Source organism: Bidens hawaiensis, unplaced genomic scaffold (assembly GCF_021521415.1).
Source record: "Bidens hawaiensis isolate Kalapana, Puna unplaced genomic scaffold, B.hawaiensis_p1.1 tig00044850_1, whole genome shotgun sequence".
In the NCBI taxonomy this organism is placed as follows: Eukaryota; Viridiplantae; Streptophyta; class Magnoliopsida; order Asterales; family Asteraceae; genus Bidens; species Bidens hawaiensis.
This window is the reverse complement of record NW_027505921.1, coordinates 68,935-91,493: the sequence shown is the minus strand read 5'-3', so window position 1 is coordinate 91,493 and position 22,559 is coordinate 68,935. Positions and strand designations below refer to the sequence as shown.

At 37.4% G+C, this 22,559-nt stretch overlaps 2 pseudogenes across 2 annotated transcripts; both read left to right on the top strand.

The window, feature by feature from the left end:
* The first annotated feature begins 948 nt into the window (after nucleotides 1-948).
* Nucleotides 949-5,626, top strand: LOC143615929 (protein SIEVE ELEMENT OCCLUSION B-like; annotated as a pseudogene). Its single transcript, XR_013150566.1, has 7 exons — nucleotides 949-1,357; nucleotides 1,544-1,648; nucleotides 2,441-2,888; nucleotides 3,738-3,847; nucleotides 3,929-4,071; nucleotides 4,316-4,813; nucleotides 4,912-5,626. The product of XR_013150566.1 is annotated as a protein SIEVE ELEMENT OCCLUSION B-like (transcript).
* Nucleotides 5,627-6,656: 1,030 nt separating this feature from the next.
* LOC143615933 (protein SIEVE ELEMENT OCCLUSION B-like) lies at nucleotides 6,657-10,560 on the top strand (annotated as a pseudogene). Its single transcript, XR_013150568.1, has 7 exons — nucleotides 6,657-6,967; nucleotides 7,039-7,152; nucleotides 7,267-7,715; nucleotides 8,117-8,226; nucleotides 8,323-8,465; nucleotides 8,771-9,268; nucleotides 9,688-10,560. The product of XR_013150568.1 is annotated as a protein SIEVE ELEMENT OCCLUSION B-like (transcript).
* Nucleotides 10,561-22,559: the final 11,999 nt, after the last annotated feature.

Below are 22,559 nucleotides of genomic sequence, written 5' to 3'. Positions count from 1 at the left end.
CATTAGCCGAAAATTTAAATTCACACACCAAAATGGTGTTTGGCGCTCTTAAACCCACTGCAAAATGGTGTTTGGCGCCCCCAATATGCTAAGGCAGAGGTGTGGGTGGGGGGGGGGGAGGTGTTAAACCATTACACTCGATCTTATGACAAGAATGCCAGATTTGAAGTTAACCAAGTTGAAAATAGTTTATCCAATTTTAGTAACATCTTATTTTTCATTGTATTCCGTTCTTGGCATGGATGATAGATAAGATGGGCCCACTAAACACCTTAAAGTTTAGAGAATGAGTGAAGTACCACTTTTGGTATATTTGTTAAATAGACTAACCACAACAAGTAAAGGTGAAAGAATAAAAGGAAAAAAGCATGCAAGCAAGAAACACGTACAGCCATTAAAATAATAATCAAACCCATGGGTGTAAACTGGGCTGGAGCCCGAGCTTGGCTCATTTTAACTTACTAAGGCTCGAGCTTGGCTCGCAAGTTTTTTCTCAAGCTTGGGTTTGATTTGGGCTCGACTCGTTTATAACATATCATTTTTATACATATACATATACATATACATATACATATACATATACATATACATATACATATACATATACATATACATATACATATACATACGCATATGCATATTATTATTATTATTACAAAAAAGACTTTAAACGGGACTAATCTCGGCTCGAGGTCGGATGTGAAGTGTTAACTTAATACATAGAAGTACAAAAGAGGTCAAATTTAAAAACACACAAAGCTCGGCGAACCTGAACGAGCCTCTTATTCCTCGAGTTCAGGCTCGAAGAGCCTTATTTGAAACTCAGGCTTGGCTCAAGCTAAAAAAAAACTCGGATCATGTCAAGTAGCTTGGCTCGTTTGCATTCCCAAATTCAAACCCCCACTATTTAAAAGTACAATGTCTATTAATTTAATATAGTAATAGCTAAAAGAAGAAGAAATAAACTTGAATAAATTATGAAAAAAGGAGGAAAGTAAAGATGATGGTTCAAGAGATTCAAAAGGAAGATTGTATCAATGTGTACAAGCAAGGTACAAGATTCATTCCCTCATTGTTCCATAAAATGTTTTTTTATATAACATCTTCTAACTCTTGTCACAAGTCACAACTCAAAATTATATTGTTCTAAAAACTTAAACATTCTCTTCAATGGCTACAACCAGGGCTCGGCGTCCGAGAGGCGACAGACACATGTTTTCGTCAGCTGACGACAATGCCATGATGAAAACCATACTCGCTACCCCACTCTCCCGATGGAACCTTTATTGATGTTGTACCACTTCTTCAAATCATCGAGGACATCATGAATAGGGCCCATCCTGACGCCAGTCATCGTGTATGTTAGATCATTTAGTACATAAATTTTTTTATAAAAGTAAATAAAAACTTTTTCTGGTTTCTAATATTTTCATAATAAAATATAATGTTTATATCAAGATATAAGACAAGCGGGGCAATGAGATGCGATAGTGATAAACTAGTTGTCAAATACTAAATTTTGGTTTATGATTATTGATTGTAGGGTACTCAAGCGGGAATAGACGCGATAGTGGAGAATGTGATGTATAACGATGTCAATGAGATGCTCGAAGTTATGGCACTCACAATCAATAAGGTTTCATGCGAGGTAAAGTTTAAGTTTGGGTCTTGAGTGAATATTTTATGAGATCATTAGTTTTATTTAATGTAGAGATGTGAAATTCTGACATGACACGAATCAAACATGAAATTTGTGGGTTTGGATTTAGTCTTTAACAGGTTCGGGTCATTTTCTAGTCGAACTCACAAACATGTTTAGCAAAATGGGTCATTTTCGGGTCAAACTGACAACTTCATGGGTTTGACCCAATTAACCCATTTTTTATCTTTGTTTTTGTATGTGTATTATGTCATAACTTAAACTATTTGAGTATTTTGTCTCGAAATTTATTAGTTTAAAAACAACTAGCATGCTTTAAACATAGTTCCTTAAAAAAATATGTCAATTTAGAATTTTAAAGTATTAACATGAGAGACTAAAATTGGGTGAAATAGGTAATCTTCGTGTCAACCCACAAATACACGTGACATATTTGGATTGGCCCATCTAACCCTTTTTTTTGTCTTTTGTTTTGTATGTGTATTATGTAATAACTTAAACTATTTGAGTATTTTATCCTGAAATTAATTAGTTTAAAAACAATTGGCATGCTTTCAACATAGTTGCTTAAACAATCAAATTATACGTAAATTTAGAATTTCAAAGTATTAATATGAGAAACCTAAATTGGGTGAAATAAGTAATGTTCATGTCAACCCACAAACACACGTGACGTATTTGGATTCATCTTTGTGACACGATTTTTAGGTTCATGTTGTATTCTCGTATAAAACTTTCGGGTTTAACCCCGTTTAATTTAACGTTTAAAACAAATCACAGATCTCTTGCAAGTGTATTGGAGGGGGAGATGCACATACAACTACCACATGGATTTTTAACATGCTTTCCAACTACGGGTGGGACGCAAAAGCTGTTATTGGTTTAGCAGCTTTTGCGGTGAATTATGGCGAGTTTTGGTTGGTGGCTCAGCTTCACAATGCCAACCCACTTGCCAAATCATTGGCTCACCTCAAACAACTACCTGACGTGCTAGAGCGTGGTGAATCTCTTAAACCAAGGTTTAACGCGGTCTCTAGCCTCATTAAGGCCATGCTTGACGTCGCCCATTGTATCGTTAGATTTAAGGAGTTACCTGAACAACATATTAGCCCCGATACTCCAGAACTAGTGGCGGCCACCACTCACATACCCATTGCGGTTTATTGGATCATTAGAAGCATCGTGTCTTGTGCGTCGTACTCATTAACCTCATCGGAATGGGACACGAGTATGTTATCTTTTTACCTTGTTTCTTTATGTGTTAATGTGTTGTTATCAATAACTACACAACACAAATTGTTGTCCCATTAGTAAAGGTGGTAGAATTGAAGATTTAAAGAGTTTGATAACATGTCAAAATAGGTACCGAATAAAATAGGCATTTGTTAAAACATGCAAATTTGTATTGTACTAATTAGGGTTGTAAACGAACCGAATGTTCAACGAATATTTCGTGAACTGTTCTGCGGGAAGTTCGTTTATGTTTGTTTGTTTAATAAATGAACTAACATGAACAAGAAATTTCATTCTACAAGTTAAATAAACGAACATGAACAAATGTCTCGTTCGTTCATTTGTCTTCGTTTGTTCAGGTTCGTTTGTTTATTTTGTTCATTAAATTTCTTTTAATATTTTTTTATTTATCCAAACTCTTTATATTTTCTTGATTTTAATTATTTTTTATTATTTTAACAATTATAATAGACCTCATTTATGTTAATTTTTGTTTGTATGTGTTCCTTTATAAACTTAACGAACGAAAACGAACAAATACATTTTCTTAATAAGTGTACACGGACAAGAAATATTTTTCGGTAGCATTCGTGAACAAGTTCAAATGGTTAACGAACGAATTCGAACAAGAAATCTTGTTCGGTTAGTGTTCGTGAAAGCTTAATGAACGAACACAAACAAGGCTTCGTTCGGGTCGTTTACATCCCTAGTACCAATAATAATGTATCATGTATGGTTATAACATATATATAATTAACTTAATAAGGAAATTATAAGTATGTAACACATATTAACTTGTGTTATTACAACCGCTTGATGCATATAACAAGTTCTTTTAACATAGGCATGCGACGATGACCACAGAAGCTTGGGAACTATCGAGTTTGGCTCATAAGATCAGCAATATTCATGATCACCTAAAGCATTAGTTGGATCTTTGCAATCACCATATTAGTAAGATCAAGAATGTCAAATTTAATCAATGTAGATGTATGCATCAAATAATCATTAATTCAAAACTTTTATTATAACTAGATGAGAAGAAGCATATTGAAGCATACCTAACTATTCTTCATGTCATGGACACTCCACATCTTGATAACACGAAGCCGCTCAAGCATTTGATTTACTTAAAGGATGATCAACTACCATTATACGAAAGCACGACAAGAAATCGAGTGAGTGATCATTGTTCAATCGTATTGATTACATAAAACCTTATATCTTGTTTATAGAAGAGGGTCTTTGGCCCTTTGGAGTTTTGACTGGTTAAAGGTGGAAAAAAATAGTTGTTCAAAAAAAATATACTTAAACGAATGCCTAAACGAGACGAAAGTCCACATAATGACCAAAATAAGTTAAATGTATAGTATTTACCATAATAGCTATCTTGGCATACTAAAGTATCATGTGCATAATTAGGTTAGCATCGACATATTGAAGAAGAAGATCGTGTTGCTACTCATATCCGACCTTGACTTACCCCCGGAAGAGCTATCGGTTCTTGACCAAATGTATAGGGAGGCAAAGCAAAGCCCAACAAAGGCTGAGAGTCAATACGAGGTGGTCTGGCTCCCAGTGGTGCCCAATCATACGACAACACCATGGACCGAAGAGAATCAAATGAAATTTGAGGGGTTAAGAAACATAATGCCATGGTATTCGGTGTTTCACCCCTCGTTACTTGATCCAGCAGTGATCAAGTACATCAAGGAGGTGTGGCATTTTAACCATAAACCGTTGCTTGTGGTGATGGATCCTCAGGGGAGGATCGTCAACACCAACGCGTTACATATGATGTGGATTTGGGGAAGCGTCGCTTTCCCATTCACTAGCCTGAGGGAAGAGTCACTCTGGCATGAGGAAACATGGAGGATCGAGTTGCTAGCCGATTCCATAGAGCCTATGATTTTCAACTGGGTATGCTTAACTAACCTACATTTCGTTTTATAAGTCTTTTGAACAGCGTTTTGTAACTACCCCATACTAAAGTAAAGTACAATTTTATTTTGTGATAGATTGCTGACGGAAAGTACATTTGTTTGTACGGCGGGGAGGATATAGAGTGGATACGAAGGTTTACAACCACCGGACAAACTGTGGCTCGTAGGGCTGGAATCCAGTTCGAGATGTTATACGTAGGAAAAAGCAACCAGAGAGAAAAAGTAAGAAAAAACAACGATATCGTTCGTGCCGAGAATCTTAGCCACGTGCTACCCGACATAACCCTGATATGGTTCTTTTGGGTTCGACTAGAGAGCATGTTGCACTCAAAGTTACAACACGGGAAATCATTCGATGAAGACCCGATTTTAAGAGAGATTAATGTGATGCTTACTTATGACGGAAATGACCAAGGTTGGGCCGTGATATGTCGTGGGTCCGATGACTGGATGAGACAAGCCAATGGCGATACGGTTTTAACAAGTTTGACCAAATATGGTGAGTGGCAAAATGAGGCACAAGAACGAGGTTTCTTGCCCGCTTTAAACGACCATCTTGAGGCGAACCAACCACCACATCATTGTAACCGTTTGATCTTGCCAGGAAACACTGGGAGTGTGCCCGAGAGAGTGGTTTGCGCTGAATGTGGACGGTCGATGGAGAGGTTTTTCTTGTACCGATGTTGCACTGACTGATTAAAGAACAAAATGTTATATAGATTATGAACATATTACATATGTTATGATTTAATTACCATATGTTGCCCATTTGTATTTGTGATACTTCAATTTGTATGAATGATTTGTATTTGTGATGCTTGTATTTGAATAAATGATTGTTTGATACTAAAGCAGCCCATGATTCTAATAAGTTGATAAACACACTTTATTTACGAGTAATACAAGCCTTTAAAAATGTTGAAACATTCAAATGACTTTGAAGCATGGTTATAAAAATCCAGCCTAGATGTTGATTAATCGCTAGTTGATACCCGCCAATTAATTGTTATTCGATCAATTATATATAACATCTGGTATATTTATGTATATTTGAAAGTTTTTATATACATTCCAATCCAATAATCTCGATTACTCGCTAGTCCCTACCCTCATTGTCCGGCTAACGTCTAGCGAGTTTTATAACACTCCTTCAAATATAAAGTTATGGATAGTATCGAAGAAGTTTTATAGTACCGGAAAAGTCTTATAGTATCGGAGAAGAACAAAAATCTTTATAAGACCACGCTTTGTAGTAACTAAGCACAACCGGACGTTTTTAGACACGTGACATCCTAGTCAGCAATGACTAGTTTTGCAAAAAGTGGCGTAGTGGTAAAATGCCGCATAACCCCCTTATTTTTTTATAGTTTCGATGTAACCATTACCTTGCTTGTTTTAGCAAAAAAATAAAAATAAACTAAAAATCGATAAAAATGATTGGAGAAACACCCCCCCCCCTCAACACCTTCATTGTGTACACAACGAACCCGGCCAAAACGAGGGCGGGTGCGGTGTTCATCATGTTTTGAGGCTAGTTGTGGACTCCACAACGAGCCACTACGCCTGGTTTGCACATTTGAAAGTGCATGCTATATATTGCATATGGTTATGATTTATGAAACAATATTTCATTAAATTTATGCTTATTAACATTTATACATTATGTTATATTACTTAAGGTAATAGTTTGAAACCGAAGATTAATAATAATAATAATAATAATAATAATAATAATAAAATAATAAGCAATAATCTTGAATAAGTTATGGAAAAGGGGGGAAATGTATAGAGGATGACTCGACAAATTAACAGGAAAGATGGCATGAATTAAGTGCACAGGTAAGGCACACTATTATTCCAACTTTATTCCCAAAATGTTGCTTATATATAATACCTTCCAATAGTTTATGTCACAACTCAAAAGTCCATTGTTCTAAACACTAAACAATTTTCTTTAATGGCTTCCCTTAAGGCTCTACGCGCGGCAGGTGACCAATACATTTTTTCGGCCTCAGACGACAATGTTATCATGAAAAACATACTCGCAACCCACTCTTTCGATGGAACAACTATTGATGTCACACCACTTCTTGGATTCATCAAGGACATAATGCATAGGGCATATCCATATGTAAGTCATCATGTATGTTAACTAGATCATTTTAGTATTAACGTTTTTTAACCACTCGTTGTTAATTATAGGGTCCTCAAGTGGAAAAAGATGGAAAGCCGTCGTTTGTGCCTTACGTCTATGTCAACGACGTTAATGAGATGCTTGAAAGTATAGCGCTCACAGTTAATAAAGTTGGATGTGAGGTAATACTTAACTAAGCTGAGTCTTTGAGGCTAGTGGGTCACAGTTGTGATTATTAAAATCCAATATTCATATATTTTTTTACGAGATAAATGATATTATTTAACGTTTTGTAGATTTCTTGCAAGTGTACCGGAGGGGGCGATACACATGCAACTACCACCGCGATTTTTAAATCGCTTTCCAGCTACAGTTGGGATGCAAAGGCTATTGTTACATTAGCAGCATTTGCGGTGAGCTACGGCGAGTTTTGGTTAGTGACTCAGCTTCGTGCTTCCAACCCACTAGCCGAATCATTGGCTCAACTCAAGCACTTACCTGATGTACTAGAGCGTGGTGAATTTCTCAAACCAAGGTTTAACGATGTCACTAGCCTCGTCAATGCCATTCTTGACCTCACTCAAATTATCATACAATTTAAGGAGTTACCAGAAAAGTATATTACGCCCGATACACCAGAACTAGTAACGGCCACTACTGTTATTCCAACTGCGGTTTATTGGATCATTCGTAGCATTGTGACTAGTGCATCCATACTCATGAGCCTCGTCGGAATTGGATCAAGGTATGTTACCAACACTCTTTGATGAATTCGTAGTAGTAGTAATAATAATAATAATAATAATAATAATAATAATAATAATAATAATAATAATAATGATGGAAGCAACCTCTCTATTCCTAAAGGTTAGAGGTAAAGTTGTCTACATCTTACCTCCTCAGACCATACCATAGTTTTGCTATTGGTGGGATATACTGAGTATGATGATGATAATAATAATAATAATAATAATAATAATAATAATAATAATAATAATGTATCATGTATGGTACAAAAACTATATAAGCAATCTAATATAAGATAATTTCCCTATATATCAAATTATTTCTGATATTATAAGCTTTAACTATATGTTTGTTGATGTTTAACTTGTTGTCTCGTTTAACCCATTTATTTAACTATAGGTACGTCTCAACGACTGAGGAAGCTTGGGAACTATCGACTTTAACTCATAAGATCAGCAATATTTATGATCACCTCAAACGTCAATTGGATCTTTGCTATAAGCATATTGGTAAGACTAATAATGATACATATGTCACTTAATCAATGTGGTTAATTGTATGCATTAAATTAATAATCATTAATTCAAAACTTTAATAATAAACAGATGAGAAGAAGCAAGAGGAAGTATATCAAAATTTTCTTGACAGCCTGAGCACTCCACAACTCGATAACAGCAAGGTGCTCGGACTAATATTTACATGGCAGGATGGCCAACCACCATTGTACGATAGTTCTACAAAAGATCGGGTGCGTGATCATCTTTCAATGACATCCATTTTGTTAATGCGTATAACTTTTTATTTAATTTTATTATTAAAAAACCGTGTTTTGTTCTTTTGACACGTTACATGGTATTTTAATGTAAACGACTCAAAAGTGTACAAAACTTGTTAAAGAAAATCATTTTTACTGAGCAATATACGACTAGCAAGAAGCTAGAGACGAAGTGTGTTACATTTTTAAAAAGAAGATGTTACATTTTTTGTTTCTAATAGTTATCATAATTAAAAAATATATATATTGACATGCAAAAGTATAATGTGCATAATCAGGTTAGCATCGACGTATTTAAAAAGAAGACGGTGTTGATATTCATATCCGACCTTGACTTACCCTCGGAAGAGCTAGCAGTTCTTGAGCAGAGGTATAGGGACTCAAGGAACGACCCGACAAGACCTGGGAGCCAATACGAGGTGGTTTGGCTCCCAGTGGTGTCCAATTATTCGACAACACTGTGGACCGACCAGAACCAAAGCAAATTTGAGGAACTAAGAAACAAGATGCCATGGTTTTCATTGTTTCACCCATCTTTGCTTAATCCAGCAGTAATCAAGTATATTAAGGATGTGTGGCGCTTTAACCAAAAACCGTTGCTCGTGGTGATGGATACTCAAGGGAAGATTGTCAACACCAATACGCAACATATGGTGTGGATTTGGGGAAGCGAGGGGTTCCCGTTCACTAGAGAGAGGGAAGAAACCCTCTGGCGCGATCAAACTTGGAAGATCGAGTTACTCGTGGAACCCGTAGAGCCAAAGGTTTCCAAATGGGTATGTTCCGTTTATTTTAATAAACCCGCATTTTCATTTTTATATGTCTCCATTAGGGATCCAGGTATTGCAAAACACACGCAAACACAAATAATTTGCAAGAAAAATAATAAACGAAGATGAACACGCGAGATTTACGTGGTTCAGAGGCTGCAAGAAGGATACCTTTTTATTATTAACATGTACAAGTATTACGATATAAATAGAGAAAATATTAGGGTTCACAACTTAATCCCCAATAAAACTATTAACGGGATATAATTAAAATAAAATGGGTCAGTCATGTCATTAGTCTTCAATTAAATTATTCTGTCACTAAAGATGTCTTCTAACGTGAGCCCACTTTAAGCCTCCACATTAAACCCAACAGTCTCATTTTTTATTTCTTTTTAATTTAAGACAAATATAATATGTGACAGGTTGCTGAAGGGAAATACATTTGTTTGTATGGTGGTGAGGATACCGAGTGGATACGGAAGTTTACAAGGGCTTTTAAAAATGTGGTTGATCGGATTGAAATCAAGCTCAAGATGTTATACGTCGGGAAAAGCAACCCAAGGGAGAAAGTGAAAAAAGCCATCGAGATCATTGAGGACGAGGAACTTAGCAACGTGCTACCCAGCTTGGCCCTAATAAAGTCCTTTTGGGTTCGACTCGAGAGCATGTTGCACTCGAAGTTACAAGATGGGAAACCTTTCGATGAAGACTCGGTTTTTAAGGGATATCAATGTGATGCTTACTTATGATGGAAGTGGTAAGGGTTGGGCTGTGATAAGTCAAGGGTTGAAATGGATTAAAAAAGTCAATGAGGATACACTTTTAGAAACTATTGAAAGTTTTGAGGACTGGCAGACATATGCACTAAACAAGGGTTTTACCGACGCGTTAAACGACCAACTTGAAGCTAAGAAGTCGCCACATCACTGCAACCGTTTAATCTTGCTGGGAACCACTGGGAGTGTGCCAGAGAAAGTGGGTTGTGCCGAATGTGGGAAGCCGATGGAGAAGTTTTTCTTGTACCGTTGTTGCACTGACTAATTAACGTTATCGTCAGCAGTCTTGCAACAAACAACAACAATCATACCCAGTATCGTCTGCTGTCTTGAATAACAAAAATACTACATAGGTTATGATTTAATGGTCATATGTTGCCTATATGTATTTGAGAATAATGGTATTGTACCAACTCTTATTAGAATAAATGATTGTTAAGTATCTCTTGCACTACGTTTGACATGTTGTTGAGGATGTGAGAATTAAGTTTCTGAAAGTCAAAAACATCAATATTATTCCAAAGTTTTAATCAACTTTTGACACTAAAGCATGTGTGATAATAATCCAAACTATTATCTATTGGTTGATAATAACTAATACCTACATTTTAATTAGTGATAATCCTTACTTACTTTTGTTTGCCAAAATTAAACCGGTAGCATAATCATTATATATTTTACATTCAATTTACGTTTAATTTATACTCGATTTCGCTATGACGTTTCTCTATTTCGCTTATAATCATTATTGCGAGATGAAGAGGTATGTACCCGCCTCAACACCGAGTGAGGCGGGTCAACCCACAAGATATAGACAAGAGGCTTGAAATCAAGACTTTATGAAGGCACAAAGCCAAAACCTATGCGCATGGCGCATGCATCACATATGCTCATGCATCACATGCTCAGGCATCACATATGCTCACGCATCACATATGCTCACGCACACCACATCTGCGCGTGGCGCATCCGCGCGTGGCGCATATCACATGCTTGTGCATATCACATCTGCGCATGAAACATCTGCGCGTGAGAATAAAGAGAAGACCTCGCGCATCCTCAGGATAGGCGCATATCATACATGCACATAATCAACCTCGCCCTTATCCAAATCAGGATTAGGGCAACCTTGATTGTGCACGTCAGACAACCTTCCAGAAGGTATCTTTTTAAGGAATAAGAATATGCTGATGTTGACAGCTGCCAAATGAAAGGCGGACAACTCAGCATAACCCATGTGCTACCACGTGATTATAACCAATGAGAAAGCACCAGGTGTCCCAGAGGACACGTGGCGCAGAGCAATTGGAGGAGGCCAACAAGGCTGAGCCCAATCAGTGGAAACCCTAGCACTATAAATACAGCATCAACTCCACAAGGAGAGACATTCAATCATATTCAATTACATTCAATCAGACAGTTACATCCAGTAACACAATCACACAGAGTATTCAGCTATTAAGCAATACTCTCCAGATTTCCTTACTCTGATATTATTATCTTCTCCCACAAATACTTATTCTCACACCGGAGGGTTACCCCAAAGAGGACCCCTCTGTCCCTTTCTGAGGGGTAAGTTGACGGTGCTGTTCATTTTGTAGGTGGAAGAACCCAGATCCAACAAAACCATCGGTGAAATAGTATAATCACACCCGAGGAAAGTAGATCGTCTACCAGTGAGTCGATCCACGTTTCTTCATTGGCGCCATCCGTGGGACTTGGGCTTATAAAAAAACTGAAAGCGCCGAGGGGTGGGCTCCTCGCGCTGGGATTTGCACATGAACTCAAAGTGAGTCATGCGCACAAGTCCAAACGGATGGACTTGGGATATATGAATCCCATAAAACTTAAGCAGTGCACCCACAAACCTTGTCATCGGGAGACGAAGGTTGCAGTGGGTGAAAAAATGGCTATAAAGGGATATATAGCCGGTGGGCGGGTCCGCCGCCGTTTGCCCGGCCCCAGGCAACATGCAGCCAAACACAGGGAGAAAACCCTGAGAGGCGATAAGGCTGTCAAGATCAGCCTGCCTCAGTTTGCAGGGGATTTCATTCCACCTCTTCACGGCCTTGGTCCTCCCTACCTCCTCCGATGAGCCCTCAGCAGCCTTCTTCCCCTTGCCGGTCTTCTTCAATGTAGACATTACTAACGATTTTCTACGGCAATGGATGGGGGAGATTGTGTTGTCTGAGCTATCAGACATACAACTGTGACAACGAACAAAGGATGATCTGAAGAACAGAGACCTGGAAGCAGAACAAAGGTAATCAGAAGACAAGGAAAGAAAGAAAAGAGCTCTGAATAATAAACAAGAAGATGAAGGATAAAAAACTCAAAGGGCTGGCTTTTATAGGCCCAGGAGAGAGAAGAATTGGTGCTGATCGGACTTCACGCGCCCCCACTCGCAGGTGTAAGCCAACGGGAGCGCGACACGTGTACATGACACTGTGTGAGGGGACACGAAAAGAAACTGTACAGCTGCTGCCAGAGTTCACGCGCCACCACTCGCACCAACAGACCAACGCGAGCGCGACACGTGTCCCTGACACTATTTGAGGGGACACGAAAGGCAACTGTAGCACCTCGAGCACACGAAAGGTCTGACACGTCTCCATCACTGACGCATGTCAGCAACAACCAACCACGTACAGGGACGATTCGTTTTCAACTAAAAGGATAGAATTTCGCGCAACGATGAATAATAAGAAGAAAAAGACAAAACCCCTACTAAAAGAGCAAACTATTTAGTCTAACATCTATCTTACCTCGCTCGCGCGAGACAAGACACACATTAGACTGGGGGGGGCTTGAAGAGGTATGTACCCGCCTCAACACCGAGTGAGGCGGGTCAACCCACAAGATATAGACAAGAGGCTTGAAATCAAGACTTTATGAAGGCACAAAGCCAAAACCTATGCGCATGGCGCATGCATCACATATGCTCATGCATCACATACTCAGGCATCACATATGCTCACGCATCACATATGCTCACGCACACCACATCTGCGCGTGGCGCATCCGCGCGTGGCGCATATCACATGCTTGTGCATATCACATCTGCGCATGAAACATCTGCGCGTGAGAATAAAGAGAAGACCTCGCGCATCCTCAGGATAGGCGCATATCATACATGCACATAATCAACCTCGCCCTTATCCAAATCAGGATTAGGGCAACCTTGATTGTGCACGTCAGACAACCTTCCAGAAGGTATCTTTTTAAGGAATAAGAATATGCTGATGTTGACAGCTGCCAAATGAAAGGCGGACAACTCAGCATAACCCATGTGCTACCACGTGATTATAACCAATGAGAAAGCACCAGGTGTCCCAGAGGACACGTGGCGCAGAGCAATTGGAGGAGGCCAACAAGGCTGAGCCCAATCAGTGGAAACCCTAGCACTATAAATACAGCATCAACTCCACAAGGAGAGACATTCAATCATATTCAATTACATTCAATCAGACAGTTACATCCAGTAACACAATCACACAGAGTATTCAGCTATTAAGCAATACTCTCCAGATTTCCTTACTCTGATATTATTATCTTCTCCCACAAATACTTATTCTCACACCGGAGGGTTACCCCAAAGAGGACCCCTCTGTCCCTTTCTGAGGGGTAAGTTGACGGTGCTGTTCATTTTGTAGGTGGAAGAACCCAGATCCAACAAAACCATCGGTGAAATAGTATAATTACACCCGAGGAAAGTAGATCGTCTACCAGTGAGTCGATCCACGTTTCTTCACGAGAGAATGGGGGTGAAAATCAAGTATACATCTCCGATGATTATGATATTGGATTGCTCTTGGAAACAAAAGTAAAAGTTAGGATTATCATTGGTTAAAATATAAGCATGGATTATTATCAAACAATAGGTGATGATATGAATTATTAAAATCCAATTTTTGTTATACAATTACATGATTATTTATTACTCCTATAAGAGTAAACTGTCAAAACCGTCTATAGTTTGGTCACTTTTGTCATTTCCACCCAAAAAGTTTGCTTTTTAGCATTTCCTCTATCATGGTTTCATTTCCTTGCCATTTCAGTTCAATTCACCAACGATGTTAGTTTGGCTAGTGAGGTGGAATTTTATACCGTGTTCCGCCAATTGAAACGACGGAAGTGAAAAGATTATCTTGTGTTCCGCCATCATTTGAAATGGCGGAACCCACTAGAACCAATGGCGGTTGTTTGTTGATGCAATGATCCTAAATATATATATCGATGTTCTATATATTGGATCATAACTTTGTTCATACTTGAACTTAGTCTAATAATGCATCGACATGATTAAATAATAAAGATTTGGATATGTAATATTTGTGATTGACACAATAATGGGAAAAAAATAAATATAAAGCTTAAAAACTTCGTATGATTACTTGATTAGTGATACAGTTCATATCACACCTGCTTTACGAATGAAATTTTTGTGTCCAACATCAGTCCAACAACCATTAGGTGAATACTATAGTTGTACGTTTGGGTTGAAATGGACCTCCTAAGTGCTTAAACTATGAGGAAATATAGTGAAGGTTGATTAAATTGTTTCATAACATATATTTTATAAATAAATTGTGTTGGTTATATATATTACCAGCTTATCACTGACATATCCTTTTATTCGAATTTCATATTCCTATTTCATCTTATTTGTTTTCTGCTTTATCTTTTTCTTTGTTAGTATAAATAGAGATATATGGTTGTTTACCTCTTTAGTTTTTGATATTGATTAATAGCGTAAACCATGTTTAAAACCTTTTGGTTCCAAGCTTATGACTAATAATCATATGAGTATTTGATTACCGTTTAAAATGTGTACCCGCATCATTTGGTATAAGAGATCTTGGTTTGACAAATGACTGTGCACAATCGTAGAATCGTAAACGCAGGCAATGACAAAAGTATCTTCACCTCACGTGCCCACATTATAGATATGTATTCTACTAGTAGAGTCGCAGGCATAGGCAGCTACTGACCCACGGGATTTTAAGATCAAAAGACTCAGTAAGCGAGTTTGGATATGGAAATACGACAAGAGATTACACAGCTCTAACAGAGGATCCAAGATATCAAGTTACAAAGCGAAATGCATAAGACAGAAACCGCGTCAAGCACCATTGTACGGGTTCCTATACATGTGATCATGTGGGTCAACTGAAATGGTGGAATTGAATGAAAAGTATGCTGATGAATTGACTTCCAAGATTTGTAATGTTGAAGATAGTAGCCATACGGTGGTGATTGGCGGTTATGTGGCTTCCATGGTAACCTCTTCTTTCATGAGGATTAACGTTGGGATTAGATGGTGACCCAAGCATTACATTATTTAAAAAAGTTAGTAATTTAATTAAACCTCTTAAATTAGTGGAACTGTGGAAGTTCTAAAAGGAAGAGATTTTCAAATTGAAAAAACAAATATGGATCAGGTTTGTGATAATTAATGATGTATGCATGGCTTCCATGCATGAAAGTGTTTCACGTGGGCTATCTAATCCTAAAGGATTGACTAGTGATCTGCATGAGAAATAAGTGGATCAACATTCCCATGCAAAATTAATACATTGTTGTTTGTAAAGGCTAATAATCTAGAACCTAGGAATGTGTAAAACCCGTAGATTCGTGGGAAATGGAATCAATTGTAACACCCTGATCGTAAATGTCTACGTGTTTTGAAGGATTAAACGAGATTTAATCAAGAATGACATAATGCTATTTTAAATGCAATACATATGTTTTAAATGACTTGAGGGGACCCGGTTGTAATTACATGGAAGATCATTAAATCGTATGTTGGTTGATTGTTGGTGATTAGAACCGATCCTAATCCTTGGCTCTTGGTTTATGGTGATTTGAAGCCGTAGGAGAGTTATTTGGGGTCTAGATGGTGAAACGGTTTAAACTAAGTTAAATCCAGCAAGTTTTTTAGGTTTTCCGGAAGCTATTTGGTTTCCTGCAGAAATTCCGGAGGTGGCAGATGGTAGTTATATTGCAGGGTGGTAGTGCCCGGAAACGCGGCCGCGTGGATATCTTATTTGCTTAATTTCGAGTTCGTATGACCAAGTTATGAGCAAAACATGAAAGGGTCAAATTCCGGGTGACTGTTCAGTTTTCCGGTGAACTGTTTGATTTTCCGACGAAGGTGGCGGCAGTTTACCACGGCGGAATATGGTGTTTCTGGTGGGGTTCGGTGAAATAAACGCGTTGAGATCTTATTTGCCCAACATGGAGTTCGTTTGCTATGGTTACAAGGTGCTCGAGTGTTAACGCGCAAAACCCGACGAAATGAAAAGACTGTTTCGGGTTACGGTATCAGTGGAGAATGAGACAGCCAGAGACAGTAATTTTCCAAGGTCTGGCATGTCGATACGAGTTCGTGGATATGTGTATCCCATGAATCGGAGTTCATATGGCCAAGTTATGACAATGTAAGTTTCTGCTCGCGCCAAAATTTTAGAATGTTGTGTGTTTAGGTTTAGAACCCCTTATCGAAGGTATGACTCCGTGGAACCATTTATTTATTGATTGGTATGACTTTGGGTCATGGGAAAATTGTCAGGAAAGATGTTTTTCGGTGACATTATTTATAGGTTGTTTATACGCGAACGAACCCGTCAGCTATACGGATTGGAAACCTTGTGAAGTTCAGGATTTAAGGTCTTTTCTTTTGATAGCTCCTAAGGAATGTCCATATCGTCATGCTTGAATTTCATAGTCATTAGATTTGACTGGATTTGTTAATTGCAAAGATTGAAAAAAATTAGGAATTCGGTTCAACTAAATTAGGGGGATTTTATGATTTATGTGTTGTACGCCCAAATTGACACTCAATTCAGTTCCTAAACTCTTATAATTATATTTTAAGACTTTTTCATGATTTGGGACTGAATTGGTTGGCAATCACAGTATGGAGTTAGCGCATGAATTTGGCATATTTGAAATGAATCGGGTTAAGTTGCGTAATTCGTTGCACAATAATTTTAATTGATTGTAGGATGACTGCAATAAAGTGGTATTAGGGGCTTTCATATGAATTTGATAAGGGGTTTCCGGTCGGTTTAATCTTGTTAGAATGTCTCTTTAGGGTTTGGTTAGATTTAGTTTAAGGAATTTGTAGTCCGCGTGTTATGTGGTGTTATTAACAGCCAATTCAGGCCATGAACCCTTATGAGGAGCTATGTATTATATTTTACTCCCTCCGTCCCTGTCAAAGTGTAGTACTTTTAAAAACACAAAGTTTATGGTAGATTAAATTATTGTATTATTCACTTACCAAATGACAATAATGAATTTGGAAATTGGTCCATAAATATTGTTTATTAATGTTAGTTGTGTGTGTTTAAGAGTAAACTTGCAAATTGGCTAATAAATTTTAAAAGTGGACATTTGTAACGGAACAAACAAAAAAGGAAATGTGGACACTTTTAATGGGACGGGTGTAGTATTACTTTTCATTTTTACGGGATGAATTGGTTGACGATCACACAATCGAGTTTTTAACATGCGAATTCGGTATCCTTGAATCATGGGTGCTGTTTTGAACCCTGTTGCTTCCTAATTGAAGTGGTTGATGAACTATGATAATATCACCATAAATTGGGGGCTGATGTTGGAGGATTTTGATTGAGGATGGGTATTGGATAGATTTTGAATGAGGATGGGTATTGGGGAATGTTGGATGCGCAATTAACCTACTACGGTGTTCTAGAATCGTAGAATGTGAATTAAAGTTGGGAACATGTCATGTCGCTGTTAACTGGTTAAATCTGGTCTTGGGGTACTTAGAATTGTTTTTGGGAACCTCTTAGGACATTAATAGAGGAATGGGTTGCGGGTTTTACGGGATGGAACTGTATCAAATTTTGTTGGGAGTTGTTGACCCGTTTGACTATTTGAAAGTATAATAAAGCTAAATAATTGTATATTTATAGACTTGATTGGTACGTAGGTGAGTTCATGATGCCCCTTTTAAATGATTTAATGTTTTAGGCTAACATACATATCATGAAGTTACTATTAATAATTTTACCCTTGGATGAAATTATCATACGCTTATATATATATATATATATATATATATATATATGAAATTATCATAATTAGATATTTTATTAGGTCTATGTGTGAGGATTGGTTAGCTTACTTGTTAATTAACTAAATGTATGTGTATGTTTGAGGAATCTTTAGCTTATTCGTTAGCTAAATGTAGCTGTGTGTAAATGTCTATATGAATGTGAGTGTTTTGTCAAGCCATGACTGGATCAAAATTTTGAGGATAAAATTCCTTATCTCTCCTTTGGTGATCTAAGATGAAGAAGTCCCCTAACAGTTTATTTGTCCTTGGGGCGGGATGTTAAAATTCCTTAGTTCCTTTTTGACGATCTAAGGTGAGGATGTAAAATTATTTAAGTCCCTTACTTTGTGTTTGGAGACTTAAGGTGAGGAGATCTGTGTCGTGTGCTTGGCTGCGTGTTTTATTTTACTGATGTCAGGAATAAATATTTGATATTATTATTATTATTATCACTATTCATCGTGTTGTGATGGTTAATGTTTTACTTTTATATCTGTTTTATTGCATTTATAGAGACATGAATTCACTCAGTCTTGCTGACTTTGTACGCATGTTCAATTTATTGCACGTTAGATGCGTATTGGATCACCACTTGGATATGCTAGAGGCTACCAGACATTTCTAGTTGAAACTGTATTTTATTTAAATAGAGTTATGACATTTTTTATATTAACTATTTAAAGATTATAACATTTTTTATATTGAAAGAATTTTATGGCCCGCTATTTATTTATCTTGATTTAAATCCTTTCGCTACGCAGACTTGAGTTTTGAATAATATAAAATTATAATTTATTTCCAGCTTAATTATTTTTAGTTTAGATGCTTCTCGCGTTTTGGGAAGAAAGGCTCCCGATGTTTGTATTTGGAGGTTAAATAAACGTGTCAAAATTTTCGTTGTAAATTTTATGGTATAATATTCCAACTATTGGACTCCCAAATTTCGGGGACTTACAAAATGTGGATAAAGTAACTTCTCACATTAGACCGTAGAACAGTATTCGGGTTCTACAAGCCCTAAGTAATTAGTAGTTTACAGGTACTTGTTACCTTCTAAACTATCGTGAAATGACAATAACTACTGTTGAAAGGCGTTTTGTTGGTTATACTAATGACCAAACTAAAGACCAAACCGATCGAATCCATGCATGAAGATTCTCACATTGTGGAGACAACCCTTACTCTAAACCCTAAGATGATAAGAGTTGTCATGGAACCTACTGTTCGGGGATGCTATTGTTGAAGAAGTGTACGTGACAATTCATGGAAACATGTTGAAAATCACGGTCGAGGCGATTGAAGTCACAACTAAAGAGACTCGGACTGTGAAGAAAGGCAAGGAGACTGTCAGCAAGAAAGGTATGGAAACGAAGAAAATAACCAATGATCGTGTAACGGTGATGATGAGACTAATGGGGTTCTAAGCTGATGAAGACGAAGACTAACTCTCAACCCTCAAATGATAGTGTAGCCTTGGAACGTACTGTTCGTGATGCTTATGTTGATGAAGTATACATGGCGATTCGTGGGGTTCTATTTTGATGCTTATGCTCAAAATCATGGTCGGGGCGAATAAAGTCATGACATGAAAACTGTTGGAACGAAAGGTATGGAAAGAAGGTAAATAACTAATGACCATGTTTAACAGTGATGAAACTCATGGGGTTTGGTGTTTGAGCATAAGATAATGAAACCCATGCACTTTTATAGTGACCACCAGACCCCATGAGTTTGGTGGTTTGAGCAATAAAGAGTTGCAAAAGTTTGTTGGTTTGGTGGTTTGACCACCGGACCCCATGAGTTTGGTGGTTTGATGATACTCATGGGGTCTGGTGGTTTGAGCAATAAACTCTAAAGAGTTGCAAAAGAGAGGTGAAGTAAAAGATGAGGGTTCTGATGGTTTGTATATGAGAGGAAGATCAGAACAAAGGCACTTCAAAGGAAAGGGTGGTAGTGCTAGATCAAAATCAAAAGGCAAGAAAAGATGTTTTGTATGTAATTCTAAAAAACACTTCAAGAAAGACTGTCCAGAATGGAGAAAGAAGAAAGCAGAATTTATCAAAAACAAGAATCAATCTAATGGTAATGTTATTGATGGTTCAAGGGATGAGTTGTACATTGCTGATGTTTACATGGTTGTCAAGAACTCTGAGTCGAATCATGATTGGGTGTTAGACTCAGGATATTCCTAGCACATGACACCATGTAAAGAACTGTTCAGTAAGTTAAGTCTTGAGAAGAAGGGATTTGTGCAACTAGGAGATGACAGGCCATGTCAGATTCAAGGAGTTGGATCTGTGTCATTCAAATTGCATAATGAAATTATGATAGACTTGCCAAATGTAAAGTATATCCCTGAATTAAAAAGAAATTTGATATCATTAGGACCCTTTGAAAAGAGTGGGTATGATATTAGTCTTAAGGATGGAAAGGCTAAGATAATTAAGTGTTCCTTAGTGGTTATGAATGGTACTAGAAGGGAAAACAACATTTATGTGTTAGATGGTTGTGTTGATAAACTTAGTGTGTTTGTTGCTACAAAGGGTAAAATGGTCAATTCTGCTTTGTTGTGGCATAAGAGACTTGGGCACATGAGTGATCAAGGCTTGATAGAGTTAAGAAAGCAAATGTGATAAAGGATCTAGTTAGTATGGATTATGGGTCGTGTGAAAATTGTTCTTTGGGAAAAGCAGAGAGAGTTTCTCAAAGGGTGTTCATAAGACTAAGGTTATCCTAGATTATGTTCATGCTGATCTATGGGGTCTTACAAAGCATGCTTCACTTGGAGGTGCTTCTTACTTTCTTTCAATAATGGATGATTACTCAAGGAGGGTTTGGGTCTATATCTTAAAGCATAAGCATGAATAAAGAGAATGGAATAGCAAGTCATTTATCTATTCCTGGAACTCCACAGCAGAACGGTATAGTTGAACGGATGAACAAGACTTTGTTAGAAAAAGTCAAGTGTATGTTGATAGAAGCTGGCATGCCTAAGGCATTCTGGGCAGAAGCTCTGAAAGCTATTGGTCATATAGTCAACAGATCACCATCATCTGCTATAGATATGATGGTTCCAATGGAAAGATGGTCCGGTGAAAAGACTAACTATGATAACTTAAGGGTATTTAGATGTTTGGTTTATTCACATATAAATCAAGGAAAGTTAGATCCAAGAGCTCAGAGGTGTATCATGTTAGGGTATCCGGAGAGAATAAACAGGTACAAATTATGGAGGTTAGATGAAGGAAGAAGTCCCAAGGTGATTGTGAGTAGGAATGTTGAGTTTAGAGAATATGTCAGTACAGAGATGCTTTGATGAGTAGAGATGGTGATCATGCTAATTCCCGGGAAGTTCATGTTGAGGTGGAGTTGCCTGATAAAGAATCTGATAAAATAGTTGTAGATGTACCTAAAAGCTCTAGCAGGTCTAATGCAAATACCAAACAAAGTATTGCAGTAAATAGACCAAGAAGAAACATTCAAGTTCCAATCAGATATAAGAACGATGAAGATTTATCAGCCGTTGTGTTTAGTATAGCTGGAGAAGAGAGTATTTGTGAGCCTTTGTCCTATTATGAGGCTGTGAATTCATCCAAAAACAAAGATTGGATGGAAGCTATGAAAGATGAGATGAAGTCTTTGCACCATAATGAAACTTGGGAACTAGTAAATAGGCCTAAAGGTCAAAAGCTACTAAATTGCAAGTGGATCTATAAGGTAAAGAAAGGGTTGCCGGGGGAAAACCAAGATTTAAAGCATGACTAGTAGCTAAAGGGTTCACGCAAAGGGCAAGTATAGACTATAATAGTGAGTATTCTCTCATGTTGTGAAGCACACCTCTATAAAGGTAATATTGTCAATTACTGCAGTCAATAATTTGGAACTTGAGCAGCTTGATGTAAAAACTGCATTTCTTCATGGAAACTTAGATGAAGAAATTTATATGAAACAACCTCAGGTATTTGAGGTTAAAAGTCAAAGGGATAAAGTTTGTTTACTTAAAAAATCATTATATGGACTTAAGCAATCTCCTAGACAGTGGTATTTGAGATTTGATAGTTATATGGTTTCAAAAGAAGTGACTATGATACTTGTGTGCATTATAAGAAATATTATAACAAGGAGGAGTTGTACTTGTTATTATATGTTGATGATATGATGATAGCTTGTAGAGATAAGGGGTTAATCGAAGAGACTAAGCAATTGGTGAAGGTTGAGTTTGATATGAAAGAAATGGGTGAAGCAAGGAGGATACTTGGTATGGAAATAAGCAGGGATAGGGCTGCTGGTACTATAAAGTTGTCACAAAGTTCTTATTTGAAGAAGGTACTTAGTAATTACTTCATGGATGATTGTAAGTCTGTTATTACTCCATTGGCTATGCATTTTAAACTGTCAAGTTTGGATTCTCCTACAACTGAAGAGGAGAGGT